At 49.8% G+C, this 18,207-nt stretch overlaps 1 non-coding gene and 2 pseudogenes across 1 annotated transcript; all 3 read right to left on the reverse strand.

The window, feature by feature from the left end:
• Nucleotides 1–4,019: 4,019 nt before the first annotated feature.
• Nucleotides 4,020–4,183, reverse strand: LOC120392721. The gene has a single exon (XR_005591767.1). It is a non-coding gene; the product is annotated as a U1 spliceosomal RNA (small nuclear RNA).
• A 2,576-nt stretch (nucleotides 4,184–6,759) lies between these two features.
• Nucleotides 6,760–6,963, reverse strand: LOC120392723 (annotated as a pseudogene).
• A 2,678-nt stretch (nucleotides 6,964–9,641) lies between these two features.
• On the reverse strand, nucleotides 9,642–9,833 carry LOC120392722 (annotated as a pseudogene).
• Between the last annotated feature and the right edge of the window lie 8,374 nt (nucleotides 9,834–18,207).

The raw sequence follows: 18,207 nt of genomic DNA on the forward strand, positions 1-18,207 counted from the left end.
CAACTGAATCTTTTCTTTACACATGAAGGGTGGGGGCTGATGGAGCTCAGCCCCCTGTTGCTATGATGAGGATGGTTACCAGCCATATTGCACCATCTATCCACCAGAAAAAAAAATAGGGCCAATAGGCTGATGATGAGGATGGATTTCCAGCTTATTGTACCATCAGCTGAGGCTGATGATGAGGATGGATTTCCATCTTTTTGTACCATCAGCTGCCATGGCAGGGGGGGGGGGAAGTAAGGATGCTGGTGTTGAGTGCTGCACTATCGCGTCTATCTGCAGCATTCAGTAAAGATAGGGTGACATGTAAAAGAGTCAGAGGATTGTTTTACCTTTCGCTTCTGGGGGTGGGTGGGGGGTGGGTGAGTAGATTGCCAAGCTATGCCCTGACCCTGGACACTGTGTTTGACCCTAGAAGCATTTGGAGCTCAGCCAAGAATGCAAATACTTTTCGGAGGCTGCAGGAACTGTGGGATAGCTTCAGTCCTCCAGTCCATGAGCATCCATTTGATTCTTTGGCTTTCCGTTACGCTTGTCACGCTGCAGTGTGCTGAGTCCCTGCTATGGCGTCTGTCTGGAGATTTTTAAAAAAGGATTCTGAATTTCATCTTCTGTAACGGAGCGCTGATAGAACGGATTTGCCTGCCCTTACAGCGATCACATCCGCATGGTCCATGCGGGAGCTCTTTTTTTATTTTGATTTCGGACTGCATCGCCACCCGTGCTGATCGGAGCTCCACGCTGGGCAAACAGGAAATATTCAAAAGTTCGCGGGCTTTTCCTGTTTACCTGACCACTGCATCCGAGTTCAGATTGCGGTCCAGAGCGGTCACTGGTGCACTGTGGATAGCTCGGAGGCCAATACCGTCGATCAGCGTCCACACTAACCCTAATCCGATATGTTAATACCGATACTAGCGTTACTCCTCTCGTTAGGGAGGAGTACAGAAACCGGTTTAAAGAGCCATTAAAATCGATATAAGGTGCCTCCTAGTGTGGACAGTTTGGGCATTAAATCAGTTTTACGCTCCTAAAACCGATTTAAATGCCTAGTGTAGACCAGGCCTGTATTTTCTGCAGGGCAAAATGATTGGCAGAAGCCATTTGCTTAAAGGAAACTAGTGCTCCAGGGGAGGTTTGAACTCACAAGCTCAGCATGACTCCACTCAGCACTGCTCTGTAAGTACTGGGCACTAACCCATTTAACACTGGACCCTGTTTTCAGGAGCTTGTCTCCATGTTTCACGGATGGATTAGCAGAGCGGGGGGTTGCATTAGCTAAAACAAATCCACATTAAAGGCTGCAGGATGGCAGCAGCAGAGGTGGGGAGCCTCCTTCCATGTGATAGAGCTGGTTCCCCCTTCCGTTGCTCAGGGGAAGGTTGGTGCTTTGAGCCCACCCGGTGCTGGAACATCCCATGGGTGAGATTAATGGGACTCTTGGGAAGGGAGGGGAAGTCTTTTCTATCCCTGCCTAGATCCATTGCTCTCCTGTGGCCCTTTCGGCTCTCTGCTCCCCTGTTGGGGAGATGCAGAGACAAGCCCCCATCTGGGTGAGTCACCGAGAGGCTGTGTCCCATGGCATGTGGGGGGAGAGGGGGAGGGGTGGGATGGGGCTCAAGGGGAGAAGGTTGTGTGTGACAGTGTGGGGGAGGGGGAGGGTGTGTTCCTTAGGATAGAAATAATGGAAAACACAGGGGCAGTGACAGTGAAGCCCCGTCTCTGAGTGTTATGACCTTGTGTGGTGCTGCCGTTCACCTTCCCCTCCTATGGTCTCAGCTTTCATTGAATCCAGCATTTTTTCACCTGTCCTCACCACAGAGGTGTCCCACGTGCCTCAGCTACCGAGTGTCCCTCTTAGAGACGCCGAGGACTGGAACTGATTTCAGCTGCTGGACAGCTCTGCTAGGTCTTTATTCATTTGTATAGGAAAATGCTGAGTGTTTAAATTCATTTCAAACACCCTGCCCCCATTCAGCGAACTCCTGAAAATACTGGAGATGGGTCTGGAAATCGATTTTCATTCGAAAAAGATTTTAAAAGGAATCACTTGGATTGGAATTAGGAACCCATTACCCTTCAGGGAAACATTCACCCACTCATCTATACTCTCAACAAAGAGTGTCCTGTATAGCCCAGAGCATGAACAGTTTTTAACCTGGGGGTTAGTAAACTTTCTCTCTATACAAACACCACAGCTTACAAACTCCCCACCCCCGCTCTGTGTCACCAGAGCACAACAACAACTCTCCTTGGGGCACACACAGCTCCCCAGCTCCCTGCCCGTCAGTCTCTCCAGCATTGCTCCAATCCCTTAAAGCAGGGTCTCAACCTCAATTTACCTTAGGGCCAGGGCCAGTCCTCCAGTCCTCCCAGTGGGCCAATAATGTCACTCATACTGCCCAGAACCCGCCCCCCCAAAACTCCACCCTCCACCTGCCTAAGGCTCTGGGAGGGAGTTTGGGAGGGGGGAGGAGGTCTAGGGTGCAGGCCCTGGGTTGGGGCTGGGGATTGGGGTGCAGGAGGGGTGCAGGCTCTGGGATGGAGTTTGGATGCATGGTGCAGGCTCTGGGCTGGGGCAGGGGGTAGCGGGAACAGGAGGAGGGGTGGGGTTGCAGGCTCTGGGTGGGAGATTGGGGGCAGGCGGGAGGAGGAGGGGTGGGGTTGCAGGCTCTGGGCGGGAGATTGGGGGCAGGCGGGAGGGCGGGTGTGGGAAGGAGGAGGGAGTGCAGGCTGTGAGAGGGAGTTTGGGGGCTGGGGGTATGGAGGGAGAGAGTGCAGCCTGTGGCAGAGAGTTGGGGGCAGGGGTGTGTGGAGGGTGGGAAGAGGTATGTGGGGAGGGGCTGGCAGTGCAGGCTCTGGGAGGGGGTCAGGGATGCAGCACTTACCGGAGCCTCCAAGGCAGGGCGGGCTGGGGGGCCTCCGTGTACTGCTGCCCCCAGACACCGCCCCCGAAGCGTCTCATTGGCTGCAAGGATTCAAAATTAGAATAAAGTTACAACAAGATTTCAGCATAAATGAAGTCAAACCCTAAAGATTTCAGAACACAACTGCTATAAGGAGCCACGAGGGAAGCAATACAAAGTCAACCTTGCCTCAGAGAAAGGCAGTGAAACAATTTCTCTTTTTTAAAGCAGCATAATCTCCCCAAACGGAAGGGCACTGTTCCCAGAGAAGGGTCCTGGAGAGGGTTTTCCTTGTTGGTGCCGGCCATCCACCTCCCCGAAAGGCGGGAGCTAGGTCGACGGAAGAATTCTTCCGACCAAGGCGCGGACTGATGTAGCCGCGCCGATTTACGTTCCCCGTGCAGACCAGGCCCGAGGGTCGGTGCATGCTGAACAGTTAAGTCAAAACAGCTCCGTCCGTCAGAGGTGTGCAAAAGGGAAAACCCGCTCCTGGGCGACACGGCCACGCCGCCCTAACCCGCAGCGTAGCTAAGGGCATTCGGGGAGGCGGTGGGTGGGCCTCAAGCGACGGAAAACCCTCCTCCAGCATGGGGTTGTGACAGCCTAGTCTCCGTAGCACAGACAGGGTGGCCACCAAGAGACAGGAACAGACAGCGAAAGCCAAAGCGGCCCCAGGGCAGGGGGCGAGGCTGCCTGTTGGACGAGGAGACCAGGTGGGACAGGCGTTTTGGACAGGCCGTCCTCCCGTCAAAGGAGGAAGAGCCCGAGAAGAAGGGCCGGGTAAGAAGCTACAAGCAGGCAAAGAAGCAGAGCAGGCAGGCAGCTCCCCTTAGAGCCAAAGAAGGCACCGGTCCAAGCCCCCCCAAAAGCAGACTAGAGAGCAGACCAGCTGCAAAAGACCAGGGAAAACCAAGAACACAGAGAGCCTTATAAGGCCCGAGTAAAGCTTCAGAGCTGAGCTTTGCTTACGAGGAGGAACAGCAAAGGTGCCCAAAAGTACAAGGCCTGTGGAAAAGAGCACTTCTAAAGGTACAGAAAAAAAACCTTAGAGTCTGCTTTGCAGTGCACTAAGTAGCCCACTTTTGGTTTTCTGTTGTTCCAACCAATCACCAGGGGAGAGCGCGAACGCAGTCCCCCACTACCACAAATTATGCAGTTGAGTTTCCCCCATTTGGGGAAATCGCAGGGGTCAGCACACCCGCAGTGCAATGGATGAGCCTCACCCTGGGAAAACCACCTTTGTGATCATGGTATTTCCCCTGCCAGGTAAGTATGAGTTCCTGCTGCTTGGCCGCCGCCTGCCCTCGCTCGCCCCGCACTTATAACACACGGGGCGGACCGACCGCCGGCCTCGCCCCCACCGGCCCCCACTGCCGACAGCTGCCCCGACGCGTCCCCCGGAGCCCCTCCCTTCTCCACGCCGAGCTCCCGGTGCCAAAGTCGGGCCCTGCCTGGCAGCCTGCGTCCGCTCCCACAATGCTCTGCTCGCACACAGATCTGCATACCCGCTCACGCGGCTCCGCCCCTCCGCTCGGGCCCCTCCCCCTGCCCGCCCAGGCCGCCGCTCTTGCCTGCCCTGTAGTGGTAGCCGGGTCCCATCCCGGGCAGCCAGGCCAGCAGAGAGACGACGTGGCCCACCTGCTGCTGGGGAAAGAGTGCAGCTTGCATTTCGCTTCTCTCTCGCTCTCTCTCGCTCTCTCCCCACCGGAAGTTGGTCCAATACAAGAATGACCTCCCCTGCCTTGTCTCACGTCAGTTTCTCCTCAGGGCAGAAGGTTGGGTGTTGTCAGCCACTCTCCAGAAACTGGACGGCCACTCGATCCCTTTTGTTACCTGCCAAGTGAGGCTGAGTGCACTGGCAGGCAGCGCCGTTTGAAGAAGTGGAAGATTGGACAAATGACCAGGGAGGAGTATAAAAATATTGCTCAGGCACGCAGGAGTGAAATCAGGAAGGGCAACTCACGCTTGGAGTTGCAGCTAGCAAGAGATTTGAAGAGTAACAACAAGAAGGGTTTCTTCAGGGATGTTAGCAACAAGAAGAAAGTCAAGGAAAGTGTGGGCCCCTTACTGAATGAGGGAGGCGACCTAGTGACAGAGGATGTGGAAAAAGCTAATGTACTCAGTGCTTTCCCCCCGCCCCCCTCCCCGTCTTCACGAACAAAATCAGCCCCCAGACTGCTGCACTGGGCAGCACAGCATGGAGAGGAGGTGACCAGCCCTCTGTGGAGAAAGAAGTGCTTCGGGACTATTTAGAAAAGCTGGATGAGCACAAATCCATGGGGCTGGATGCGCTGCATCCGAGGGTGCTAAAGGAGTTGGCGGGGGTGATTTCAGAGCCACTGGTCATTATCTTTGAAAATTCATGGCCATTGGGGGAGATCCCAAATGACTGGGAAAAGGCTAATGTAGTGCCCATCTTTAAAAGAGAGAAGAAAGAAGGAGGATCCGGGGAACTACAGGCTAGTCAGCCTCATCTCAGTCCCTGGAAAAATCATGGAGCAGGTCCTCAAGGAATCAATTCTGAAGCACTTAGAGTTACGTAGACTTACATAGAGTTACATAGACTTCTCCCCACCCGGCCTATGTTCTATGTATCTTGGTTCGTAAGATAACTGTCATTGTCAACAGGCAGCTGCTGCACAGGGAACTTAGGAGAGTGGTGAGCTGATAGGGGGCTGCCGATCCATCTTGGTTCCAAGCCCCCACCAGCTAGCTGCAATGGGCTGCTCTTCCTGCAAGCAAGAAACAAAGCAGGCGGCTGCCAAACAACATTAGAAGGGAGCATTACACAACTTTAAATAAGCATTTTCCCTAATTGATCAGCAACATAACGAAACGTTAACCAGGACGACTTTAAGTGAGGAGTTACTGTAGGAGGGTTTAGGTCAGCTCAGCTACGTCTCTCAGGGGTGTGGATTTTTAATTTACCTCAAACAGAAAAAAAGAGTAACAGAAAAGAGAAGAAATAAGATGGGAAGGAAAACACCCAGTGGGGCATGGGAGATGTTGACAGATGCAAATTCCTCATGTAAACCCCTCCCCCCCATGCCCTTCATTGTCTCCTCCAACCATTGCAGGGTTCCCCAGTCTTTCTCCATAGCAGGGGTTCTGTGTATTTGATTCCACTCATAGCAAGGTCCTCCATTCTCCCCAATGGCAGGGGCTCTGTGTGAGCCGCTTTTCTCCCCATTCCACCCTCTACTCACTATACGGCCAGGAGACAGCAACTCTCAGATCCTGTGTGGATTGTCTGATGGGCTTGGGGCCAAGAGAAAACTGCATATCCCCTGCCAGAGCAGTAGGAGTAAAAATAGGGGCTTCCAGAAAAATAGGAAGGGAAGAAAAGAGAAGCGGAGAAGAAAATGGAAAAGGAAGAGAATGTGCAGACACAGGACCCTACCTAAATTCTGACATAGATTACAAGAGAAAAAGATATAGCAGCATAAAGGAACTTTAAAAATTTTTCAGTAAGTCCTGAACTAGAAACCTTTAAAACACCATTTTCACACTAGATTTACTTCTCTTCCAAATCTTATCAAAACAAATTAAGTTTTGCCATTAAACAGACTAATAATAATTGGAGATATACCAATTGCCTAGAACTGGAAGGGACCTTGCAAGGTCATTGAGTCCAGCCCCCTGCCTTCACTAGCAGGGCCAATTTTTGCCCCAGATGGCCCCCTCAAGGATTGAGCTCACAATCCTGGGTTTAACAGACCAATGCTGAGGCCAATGCTGAAGCCACTGAGCTATCCCTCTCCCTAATCTAGATTATCAGCAAATACTATAAACAGATTAAGGTAACAGAAAAATCTAAAACCATATTCTTAAATTTGCTTTGCAAGGCCTAACCACTCAGTCCCTCTCCTTGTTCCCCAAACAGGGAGACAGGAACAGTCATCAATAGCAGACAGCAACTGAATTAAAACAACACTGTTCCCTTGCTTCGCACTCAGAAAAAACACTGTAACTTTTCATGGATACCAACGCAGATACTTTCAATCACACTTGTCTAATTACAAATTTTAGAAATGATTCCAGAAAAAACAATTTCAATAATAAGCCCCTCGACTACACACCCAGGGCTAATGCGCAGACGTTTAATCTCCGCGGTGAGTGTTTTCATACAGCGGGTTTCACCCCCTGGGAACTAAAGGACACAAATCTAAAGCCAGGTCCCCATGCCATGACGCACACTCCAGGCAGCTTTAGCGCACTGGCCATTAGAAGAGGTTTATGTCGCTATTTACAGAAACACGCCTCGTGATTAGCATGTGGAGCTCCTACCCACCAATCAAACCCTCCTGCTGTTACTGCCTGAACCTGCCCCGCCTCTCACCGGCTCTGCTCTGCCACGTGCCGGCGCCGCGCCCGTTTCCCCGCAGGCGGAGCCCGGCCCGGCGCAGCTCTGCCTGCCCGGGGCTGCAGCTGGTTCGCTCCGGTTCCCGGCACTAGAGACTCCGCGTGTCACGTGACCGGGGGCAGGCGCCGCCTCTGGCTGCTCCGAGACTGGAGCATCCCGGGGAGGGGAACCAGATGGGTCATTAGTGCCCAGCAGCAGCAGCCCCCGCCCCCTTCACTCCTCGCGCTCCCCCAGCGCCTCCTGCCCGCTGACAGGGAGGGAGGGAGAGGAGCTGAATGCGGGACTGGGGCATTGGGGAAAGGGGGGGGGTGTGGGGCCTGGGAGGAGCCCGAGGGGGGCAGCCCCCCAGCATAGTGGAAACTCGGCGCCCCTACATCGTACTAGTGCAACCGCAACCATTTACATTCTGCAAAGCGGAGGCCGAGCAGCGGGATTTGGTTCAATTGCTGCTCTCAGCACAATTCCCCAGCGCCGTGCGCGGTGTATCCAGGAGACAGCAAGTCTCGAGTTCTGCAAGTATATCGCCACGATTCCCCCCTTGAAACGGCAGCACCCAGAATTCATAGCGATCTAAATATCAGTAACTGTCAGTGAGCCCAGCCAGACAGTCTGGAATGGAAGCTAGAGAGAGCTGCCATCGGAGTCAGGTGCTGGACACGTTCGCCTCCCTGGAGAGTGTTCGGTAACCATCTGTAGAGGTGTAACAGGTATTTAACTACACTCTCTTTCTCCTGAAAAGCGGGAAAAGGCAAAGGCTTAAAGCTGTCTGTAGGAGAATTTTCAAAGCCATACAAGTGATCTGGGCACTCAATTCCCACTGATTTCTAAACTGGTTTTCAAAATCCCCCACCAAAAACAAAAAAAAAGAAAGGCTGATGAACAAACCCCTCACAACAACACATAGAAAAACTAAGTATTCTATAGATTGAGAAACAAAACCAGCTGTTATAAACTTCCCAAAGCATAATTTAAAAAGTCATATTTTAAAGCTTTTGCATTCATTGGTTTAATACACTGCCCCCCCCCCGTCTATGCTGTCTCCCTCCTGCTTCTCCAGCGGGAAGAAGCAGCGGGCATCAGCGCCAGACAGCAGCTGCATTCTAGCAATCCCGCCTATTCGGTGCCTGATTGGAAGAAAACATGGTAAAAATCGTCCTCCAACAATCCCTTTCGAAAGCACGTCTCTAGCTAAGCGCCGGCCATTTCTCCTGCACAGACACCCTCCCTACTGCCAATCCCCGGCTACCCTGATTAACGTCGTAATGACTCGTTTTTTAAAACAAGTGGTCGCGAAAGAAAATGGATCGGACCTTTTGCAAACAGCCTTTTTGTCAGCAGATGGCCACGTTCTTCACAGCAGTGGGGGGGCACACTTTGTACTTTGTACAGGTCGAGTTTATTGCCCGCCCCAGAGGCTCCTAGCACCCCTCAGTTCCCTCCCACAAGCTCCCTATGTGCCCTCTCCCATCCCACTCTTTTTAGGGACTCCCTGAAATTCCCCCAATCTCAGACCTTACCAGAGAATCTCTGCACCCTTATTCTCCCCATACCAAGTTCCCCACACTTCTTCCCACACCAATGGCTCTGTTCACACCCCCATTCCCACTTCCCCATGGCAGGGACTCTGTGTTCCCTCTATTCCCCCATGCCGGGGTCTTTGTGTACCCTCCCTTCCCCCCATGCCAGGTTCTTCCAATCTCCATAGGACTAGGGGTTCTGTGTACCTCCACTTAACCCCTCGCTTCATTTCAGGGCCCCCATTCTCTCCACCACTGTAGAGACTGTGTGCACCCCTATTTGCCTCTTCTCCCCCAGTCCTCTCTCCTTCCCAAGTCAAGCTCTCCCAGTCCCCTTACCCGCCAGGGGTTCTGTGGGTCCCATTTTCTCCTCCCCCACTTCCACCTTACAGCCTGTACTAAGGGCTCAGAGAGGCTCCGAGAAAGTTGCATACCAACGAACTGGCAGAGCATTAGGGGTAGAAATAGGGGCTACTCGAAACGAGGGAGAGGGTGGAGAAAAGAAGAAAATGTGGAGAGAACTTGCAGAATTAATATCCATGAGCCTGTAACTTTAAACTAGAACGAGGGAGGACAAAAGAGAGGGACACTGCATAAAAAGGTAGACTTAGAAGTTCAAGCAATTAGAGGTTCAACTAAGCAACTGTTTACATAAAAACTGTTGTATTTTACACTGCATTTTCTTCTCTCATGCTATTAGAAAACTCACTGAAAAACACCCACATACTCCCACAATACAGAAGCAATAATATTAGTTACAATCACTACATCCCTTCTCTAAATATACACATCAGAAACAAAAGTTAAACACCAACTTCAAAAAATGTTTTTTAATGTAGTTTATACAGACTAACCACTCAGCCTGTGTTCTTTCCCTTCTACAACCCCCAGAGGGAGGAAGGAAAAATCATCAATAACAGACAACAACTGCATCAAAGCAATACTGCTTACTTGCTTTACACTCAGGAAAGAGCACTTTAACTCACCTTTGCAGTTAGGGAGACCAATCACTTTGTGTTAAAACAACCTCCCACGGCTAGTCTAACGTCTAAAGCGCCTATATTTAGTGGTTACAGTGTGTAATTTAATACATCAAATCTCACTATGATCACAGAGACAGCCAGACTGACAAACAGCACACTGTATGCATGTTTCATTGTGGCACCTAACGTATGAAGAAACTTTTTAAAATGCCCAAGTTAGCTTCTGTTACAAATAAACGTCTTCCCGAATTTCACCAATCACTTCCTCTAACTAACAGAGGAACACCCCTTCAGCCAATCAGATATTTCTTCCATAGCTCATACTCATAGAGGCAGGACTAACAAACTGGAACTGGCTACATAGGAATGATGCATCAGAACAGTTATGCACAAGCAGGAGGCATTGCAAGAGCCGAAGGTGCTGACGTGCTTCAGAAGAGATGTACACAGTAAGCAATCCGCTCTTAAAGCAATGACGTCTGTTCCCCAGAGATCCCCATTAGGCCTGCTCTACACTACGCATTTATACCAAATTTAGCAGTGTTAAACCGAATTAACCCTGCACCCTTCCACACACCAAAGCCCTTTACCCCCAATCGGGGCTATTGCAGATTGTGTATTCCTTACGCCACCCGATCTTAAACCGGCTGCCCAGCTCCCAATGGGGTCCAAACCCCAAACAGATCCCTTTTACCCTCTATAAGCTGTAAAATCCTGTTACAGGGCAGCTGCCTGCCAGTGCGAGAGCTTGTAAGGCACTAATCCGGATAGTGGCAGCTGGGTAGCAAGCAAGTTAAAAGCTAGCAGAGTGGCGCAGCAGGTGCATGCTGGGTCCATAACCCAGAAGTTGATGGATCAAAACCATCCTCTGCTATGCATGGGCTTGTTGCTTTTCCTTCTGGGCCTTCAAGCGAGCCGGTGACCAGCAGAGCACCAAGAGCCTAGGCCATGAGGCAAGAGGTGGCTGAGGCGAAGCGGCGGCCTGCCAGGGAGCTCCCCGGCACCTCTGGCTGCCTGGGCTGAAGGCAAGAGGCAGGCCTGGGCGTGGCCAGGGCCACCTGTCCCGGAATGAGGCTGCAGTGCTTCCTGGTCCCCTTTTCCCACCCACACCGGCAGGCAGTTGCTGGTGTGGGAGGCTCTCGGGATGCCAGGCAGCGCTGTGTGTGTGGCTGTCAGGGGAAAGAGCCGAGGCTCCCAACTGCGCGCCATCAGCCGGGGCGGGCCAGGCTGCGGACGTGACTCAGGCTTGGGCAGCCTGGCTGCGCTTTCCTGACGAGGCATGAGGCAGGCCAAGAGCTTTGCACAGCGTACAGGGAAGTGGGAGGGAGGCATCTTTGAGCCGGCGTGTCTCCTCCGCTTCTCCCTTGCCGCTTGGGCGGAGGCGGGAAGGGAGCGAAATGATCCCGGCTGAAAGTTTTTGTGCTCGGCCTTGAGGATTAAGCCTGAGTCTCTGGCGTGGCTGCTGGGAGATGGGTTTCTGAATGGCATCCAGCCTGCTCTTCGGGCCACCAGCTGAAAGCACTGAGGCCAAGAGGCAGCAAAACAGGACCTTTGAGGCTCCCCATAGGCATCAGGGAAGCAAGACAGGCTTATTATAGTCCCTGGGTGGGCTCGAACCACCAGCCTTTCAATTAACAGCCGAACGCGCTGACCCATTGCACCACAAAGACATAGACAGGCAAGGCTGTATTGAGCACAAAAGCCGGGCATCAGCTCAGGGTACGGTATAGCACACGCAGGCAGTGGTTAGACAAGCAACAGCAAGGAACTGGACTGGTATGGAGCAAAAGTTCTGTGGGAAGGAACCAAAAAGAGCACCGGGGCTGTGGTACAGTGCTCGCATACACCTTCTTTGGACTGTTTTCCTATAAGAGTTAGCAGTGAGAGATTGCTAGTCACAGGTCAGTGGGTGGGTTTGTGCAAACTAGGAGTGTAGAGAAACCAGCAAGAGGAAGGAGGCTGAAAGTCATACTGGAAGTACTGTGTCCCTACCGAGTTGGGTGAAAAGAGTGAGAGGAGCCCAACAGGAAAAATTAGGATGTTTGTTCACCAATGTGAGAAGCTTAGGTAACAAAATGGAGGAACTGGAGCTCCTGGTCCGGGAATTGAAACCGGATATCGTAGGAATAACAGAAACATGGTGGAACGGTAGCCATGACTGGAGTACAGGTATGGAAGGGTATGTGCTGTTTAGGAAAGACCGATGCAAAGGTAAAGGTGGGGGAGTAGCACTGTATATCAATAATGAGGTGAAATGTAATGAGATAACTAGCACTGCAATGGACAATACAGAGTCTGTTTGGGCAATGGTCACATTGGGGAAGAAAACTACCAGAGCCTCACCCGGGATAGTGATTGGGGTGTGCTATAGACCGCCAGGCTCTAGCTTAGAGATGGATAGAGAGCTCTTTAATGTTTTCAAGGAGGTAAACACTAATAGGAACTGCTTGATCATGGGGGACTTTAACTTCCCGGATATAGATTGGGAAACAAATGCTAGTAATAATAATAGGGCTCAGCTTTTCCTAGACGTGATAGCTAATGAATTCCTTCATCAAGTGGTTGCTGAACCGACGAGGGGGGATGCCATTTTAGATTTGATTTTGGTGAGTAACGAGGACCTTGTTGAGGACATTGTTGTAGGGGACAACCTTGGCTCGAGTGATCATGAGCTAATTCGTTTCCAAATAAATGGGAGGATAATCAATAGTGCATCTGAGACTAGGGTGTATGATTTCAAAAGGGCTAATTTTACTAAATTAAGGCGACTAGTTAGGGAAGTGGACTGGGCTAACATATTTAGGGATCTAAGGGCAGATGACGCCTGGGGTTACTTCAGGTTGAAGTTGCAGGAGTTGTCAGAGGCATGTATCCCGAGAAGGGGGAAACGGCTCATAGGTAGCAGTTTTAGACCGAGCTGGATGAGCAAGCGTCTTAGAGGGGTCATTAAGAAAAAACAGAAAGCGTACCAGGAGTGGAAAATGGGAGGGATCAGCAAGGAAACCTACCTTATTGAGGTCAGAGGGTGCAGGGAAGCTGTGAGAAAGGCAAAGCGACGAGTGGAGATGGACCTAGCGAAGGGGATTAAAACCAATAGCAAACGGTTTTTTAGCCATATAAATAGGAAGAAAACCAAGAAAGAAGAAGTGGGACCGCTTAAAACTTTAAACGGAGTGGAGATTAGGGATAATCTTGGAATGGCACAATATCTGAACGAATACTTTGCCTCGGTCTTTAATGAGGCTAATGAAGGGCTAAGGAATAGTGATAGAGGGACCGATGGGAATGAAGATATGGGGGTAGACATTACGGTATCTGAGGTAGAAGCCAAACTTGAACAGCTTAACGGAAGTAAATCGGGGGGCCCGGATAATCTTCATCCTAGAATATTAAGGGAATTGGCGAGGGATATTGCTAGCGATAATCTTTAATAAATCCCTAAATTCGGGGATTGTACCGACTGACTGGAGATTAGCTAATGTAGTTCCTATATTCAAGAAGGGGAAAAAAAGTGACCCGGGGAATTATAGGCCTGTTAGTCTAACATCTGTAGTATGCAAAGTCATGGAAAAAATCTTAAAAGAGAGAGTGGTTCCGGAGCATGAGGCCGATGGCAACTGGGATAGATTACAGCATGGATTTACGAAAGGTAGATCGTGCCAAACCAACTTGATCTCCTTCTTTGAGAGAGTAACAGATTTTTTAGACAAGGGAAATGCGGTGGATCTCATATATCTGGATTTCAGTAAGGCGTTTGATACGGTACCGCATGAAGAATTACTGGTTAAATTGGAAAAGATGGGGATCGAAATGAAAATCCAGAGGTGGATAAGGAGCTGGTTAAAGGGGAGACTGCAGAGGGTAGTATTGAAGGGGGAACTGTCCGGTTGGAGGGGGGTTACCAGTGGAGTTCCTCAAGGCTCGGTTTTGGGTCCGATTTTATTCAATCTATTTATTGCTGACCTGGGAACCAAGAGTAGGAGTGGGCTGATAAAGTTTGCGGATGACACCAAGTTGGGGGGTATTGTCAATTCGGAAGAGGATCGGGATATTCTCCAGGGAGATTTAGATGACCTTGTAAACTGGAGTATTAGTAACAGGATGAAATTCAATAGTGAGAAGTGTAAGGTTATGCATTTAGGGATGTCTAACAAGAACTTTAGTTATAAGCTGGGACGCACCAGTTGGAAGTAACGGAGGAGGAGAAGGACCTAGGAGTCCTGGTTGATCGCAGGATGACTATGAGTAGGCAATGTGATGTGGCCGTTAAAAAAGCTAATGCGGTCTTGGGTTGCATTAGGCGAGGTATTTCTAGTAGGGATAAGGAGGTGCTAGTCCCGTTATATAAGGCGTTGGTGAGACCTCATTTGGAGTATTGTGTGCAGTTTTGGTCTCCCATGTTTAAGAAGGATGAATTCAAACTAGAACAGGTACAAAGAAGGGCCACTAGAATGATCCGAGGAATGGAAGGCCTTTCGTATGAAAGGAGACTTGAGGAGCTCGGTTTGTTTTCCTTAACCAAAAGAAGGATAAGAGGAGATATGATTACACTCTTTAAATATATCAGAGGGATAAATACCAGGGAAGGAGAAGAATTATTTCAGCTCAGTGCTAATGTGGACACGAGGACGAACGGATATAAACTGTCAGTCAGGAAATTCAGGCTTGAAATTAGACGAAGGTTTCTAACCATCAGGAGTGCAATACTGGAACAGCCTACCGAGGGAAACAGTGGGGCGAAGGACCTCCATGACTTTAAGATTAAGCTAGATAAGTTTATGGAGGATGGTATGATAGGATAACGGGCTTAGTCAATAGGTCAATTAAGTGCCACACTGGTAAATAGTACAATGGGTCAATGGTATGATATAACCTTTTCCAGAGGGTTTGGCTGGAGAGTCTTGCCCGCATGCTCGGGGTTCAGCTGACCGCCATATTTGGGGTCGGGAAGGAATTTTCCTCCAGGGAAGATTGGCAATGGCCCTGGAGGTTTTTCGCCTTCCTCCGAAGCATGGGGCAGGGGTCGCTTGCTAAGGAGTGGGTGGATCGGCTTATGTGGCCTGCATCTTGCAGGAGGTCAGACTAGATGATCATAATGGTCCCTTCTGATCTTGAATTCTATGATTCTATGATTCTATGAAAGACTTCTCTGGCTTTGAACAGAATTGTGCCTTAATAGTTCTTGCTTTGAAGTTCTCCATTGGCATCATTTCTGTGAAGTGATCCTCACTTAGAGTTACCTAGTTCTCAAAGTCATGTGAATGGTGTTTGGTGCGTGTCCGGGAGCTCGTCATGGCGAGGTAAAAAGCCGTGGGGGCAGAGGGGCTGTGTAACATCCAAGGGTGTCAGCATTGATGCTTGGCTCTTTAGAGCTCAGGTCAAAGGGTATATTCCCACTGACTTGGGGGGTAATAATAATTGATCCATTGGGCTTTGATTTATTGTGTTTTGCTTAGATATAATAAATCAATACCCAAATATGTTTCAGTTGATCCTTGATCAAAAGGTATATTCACACTATCCCCTGGGTTGGTGAGTGATAATTGATTGCTTGGGCTTGGGTTTGTTGTGTTTTGTCTGGATGTAATAAATCAATCCCCAAATGTGCTTTTGTTGACTCTGAAACTTTACTAGGGTAAGAGGTGGAAGTGGAGTGGATGGGGGAGCCACAGCTGTCAATCCTGTGCTGTGACAACAGGAGATAATCCAAAATAAGATATATCAACTTCAGCTACACTGTTCCTGTAGCTGAAGTTGTGTATTTTACATTGACACCCCCCTGCCCCAGTGTAGACCAGTCCAAAGTGTAAGTAGTCTCTTAGCCTATCCAAGGCTGTGATCAAGTGTCTTGGGGTCTATCTACACTATGAAATTAGGTCACATTTATAGAAGTTAGTTTTTTAGAAATTGTTTTTATACAGTTGATTGTTTGTGTCCCAACACAAAGGGCTCTAAGTGCATTAAGTCAGTTGACTGCGTCCACAGTACCGAGGCGAGTGTCGACTTCCGGAGCGTTGCAATTTGGGTAGGTGTGGGTAGCTACCCCACAGTTCCTGCAGTCTCCGCCATTGGGATTCTGGGTTGAGATCCCAATGCCTGAAGGGGCAAAAACAGTGTCGTGGGTGATTCTGGGTACATGTCATCAGATCCCCCTCTCTCTCCCTCCCTCCATGAAAGCAACAGCAGACAATCATTTCACACCTTTTTTCCTGGGTTACCTGAGCAGACGCCATACCCCGGCAAGCATGGAGCCCGCTCAGCTCACCGTCAATGTACGTCTCCTGGATTCTGGCAGACATGGGACTGCATTGCTACACAGCAGCAGCTCGTTGCCTTTTGGCAGCAGAAGGTGTGTGTTATGATTAGTAGCCATAATCATCCTAGGTGCTCTTTTTGCTGATCTCAGTGAAATCAGTTGGGGCACCTGGGCAGACAAAGGAGTGACTCAGCCAGGTCATTCCCATCTTCTGCCAAGCACCTAGGAGATGATGATGACTAACAGTTATACTGCACCATTTGCTACCAGCCTAAGATGTAAAAGCTAGATGGATCAAAACAAGAAATTGACTTGATTTGTTTTGTGAAATCAACGGCCTGCTAAACCCAGGGTTTTGAGTTCAATCCTTGAGGGGGCCATTCTGTGTGACAGTTGTTTGTGTTTCTCCTTGATACAAAGCCACCCCTTTTGTTGATTTTAATTCCCTGTAAGCTATGTTGTCAGTCGCCCCTTCCTCCATCAGAGCAACAGCAGACAATTGTTTCACACCTTTTCTCAGTGCAGAACCAGAAGCTGCAAAAGCAAAACCAGGCAAGGAGGCAACAGCAGTGCGGTGACGAGAGTGATGAGGACATAGACATGGTCATAGACTTCTCACAAAGTACGGGCCGGGTAATGTGCACATCATGCTGATGAGCTCCTCATGAGCTCTGCAGGGTCACCTGTGCTGATCAGCTCGCCACGCTGGCCAAACAGGAAATGAAATTAAAAAGTTTGCGACCCTTTTCCTGTCTACCTGGCCAGTGCATCTGAGTTGAGAATGCTGTCCAGAGCAGTCACAATGGAGCACTCTGGGATAGCTCCCGGAGGCCAAGACCGTTGAATTGTGTCCACACTACCCTAAATTCGACCCAGCAAGGCCGATTTCAGTGCTAATCCCCTCCTCAGAGGTGGAGTAAAGAAATTGATTTAAAGAGCCCTTTAAGTTGAAAAAAAGGGCTTCATCATGTGGATGGGTCCAGGGTTAAATCGAGGTAACGCTGCTAAATTCGACCTAAAGTCATAGCGTAGACCAGGCCTTAGAGGGATTTTATAGCTACTGGCTGGCTGGGTGCCCACCCACCCTTTCATTGAGCACACTTGGTAACTACTAAGCAGAAGCACAGAATCATAGATTGATTTGCTGAGTCTCCTGCAGGCTTCCTAACGGCACAGCAGGGTTGCTCTTGGTTCTGCACAATGTTGTTTCGTTTAGCAGTGACTGTGAAGGCACTTCCAGCTATTTGGCCGTGGGCACTCTGGTATTAAGTGGACACCCTGTGTATGGCTGTATTGCTTGTAGATTTATATATTCTGTATTTCTGTTACCAAATGGAGTATTTTGTAGCTGTCTGCTATAATTTGTTTAACTTGTACAAAATATGAATATGCTCCCTCAGACTTAACCACCTGCCTTTCACACACTCCCTGCCCCTCGCTCTCTGGGGTGGGAACAAGCCACCAGCATGTGTGTCCATTGGATTTTTTTTTATTTCATTACTTCTCATTGTTAAATTATTTATGAGTGTTTTTAAAATTTCATTGCAGTGCGTTTTCTTCCTGCCACTATCACCTGGCAGCTAAGGGATGTGAGATTCTCCTCCATTGCGTTTCTGCCCATGGAAAAAGAATAGACCCCACACTTCAGTACCTTTGGTAATAAAAGCAACCTGGAAACAAACCAGCTGTCTCCTCCATGTGCAGTTTGTGTCTCTTTTGCTGCAGTTGATGTGTGTGCAGCATGTGTGGTGCACAAGGGCACTGTGTGCTCACATGGGAATTCACCACCCTTGGCGCAGGGTTTGACTTGTTCCTGGAGTGAATGTAGCACTGTGGAGTGTCAGGCACAGGCTGCATGACCCCTTCCATTTATCCTTGGCGCAGATACAGCCCAGGCAGCGCTACTGCAACCTCCCATCCTGCTGCCCTCCACCATCATCTGCACAGCCCACCTGTCAGGGCAGGAGGGGAATGTTGCTCCATGGATCCTGGTTCTCAGATGGGGCTGCCCTGGGATGGGGGGGTGTGGTTGCATCCATCAGGTCACCAGACTGAGCCTTCTAATATCCTTGGTGATTGTTCCCAAGATCCAGGACTTTCTGCTCAAACAAACATTTCCCAGCTTCCTGGTTGAAAATAAGCCTCTTTCCTTGCAATGTACAGGGAAGAAATAGATTTG

The sequence above is a fragment of the Mauremys reevesii genome, unplaced genomic scaffold, assembly GCF_016161935.1.
Source record: "Mauremys reevesii isolate NIE-2019 unplaced genomic scaffold, ASM1616193v1 Contig111, whole genome shotgun sequence".
NCBI lineage: Eukaryota > Metazoa > Chordata > Testudines > Geoemydidae > Mauremys > Mauremys reevesii.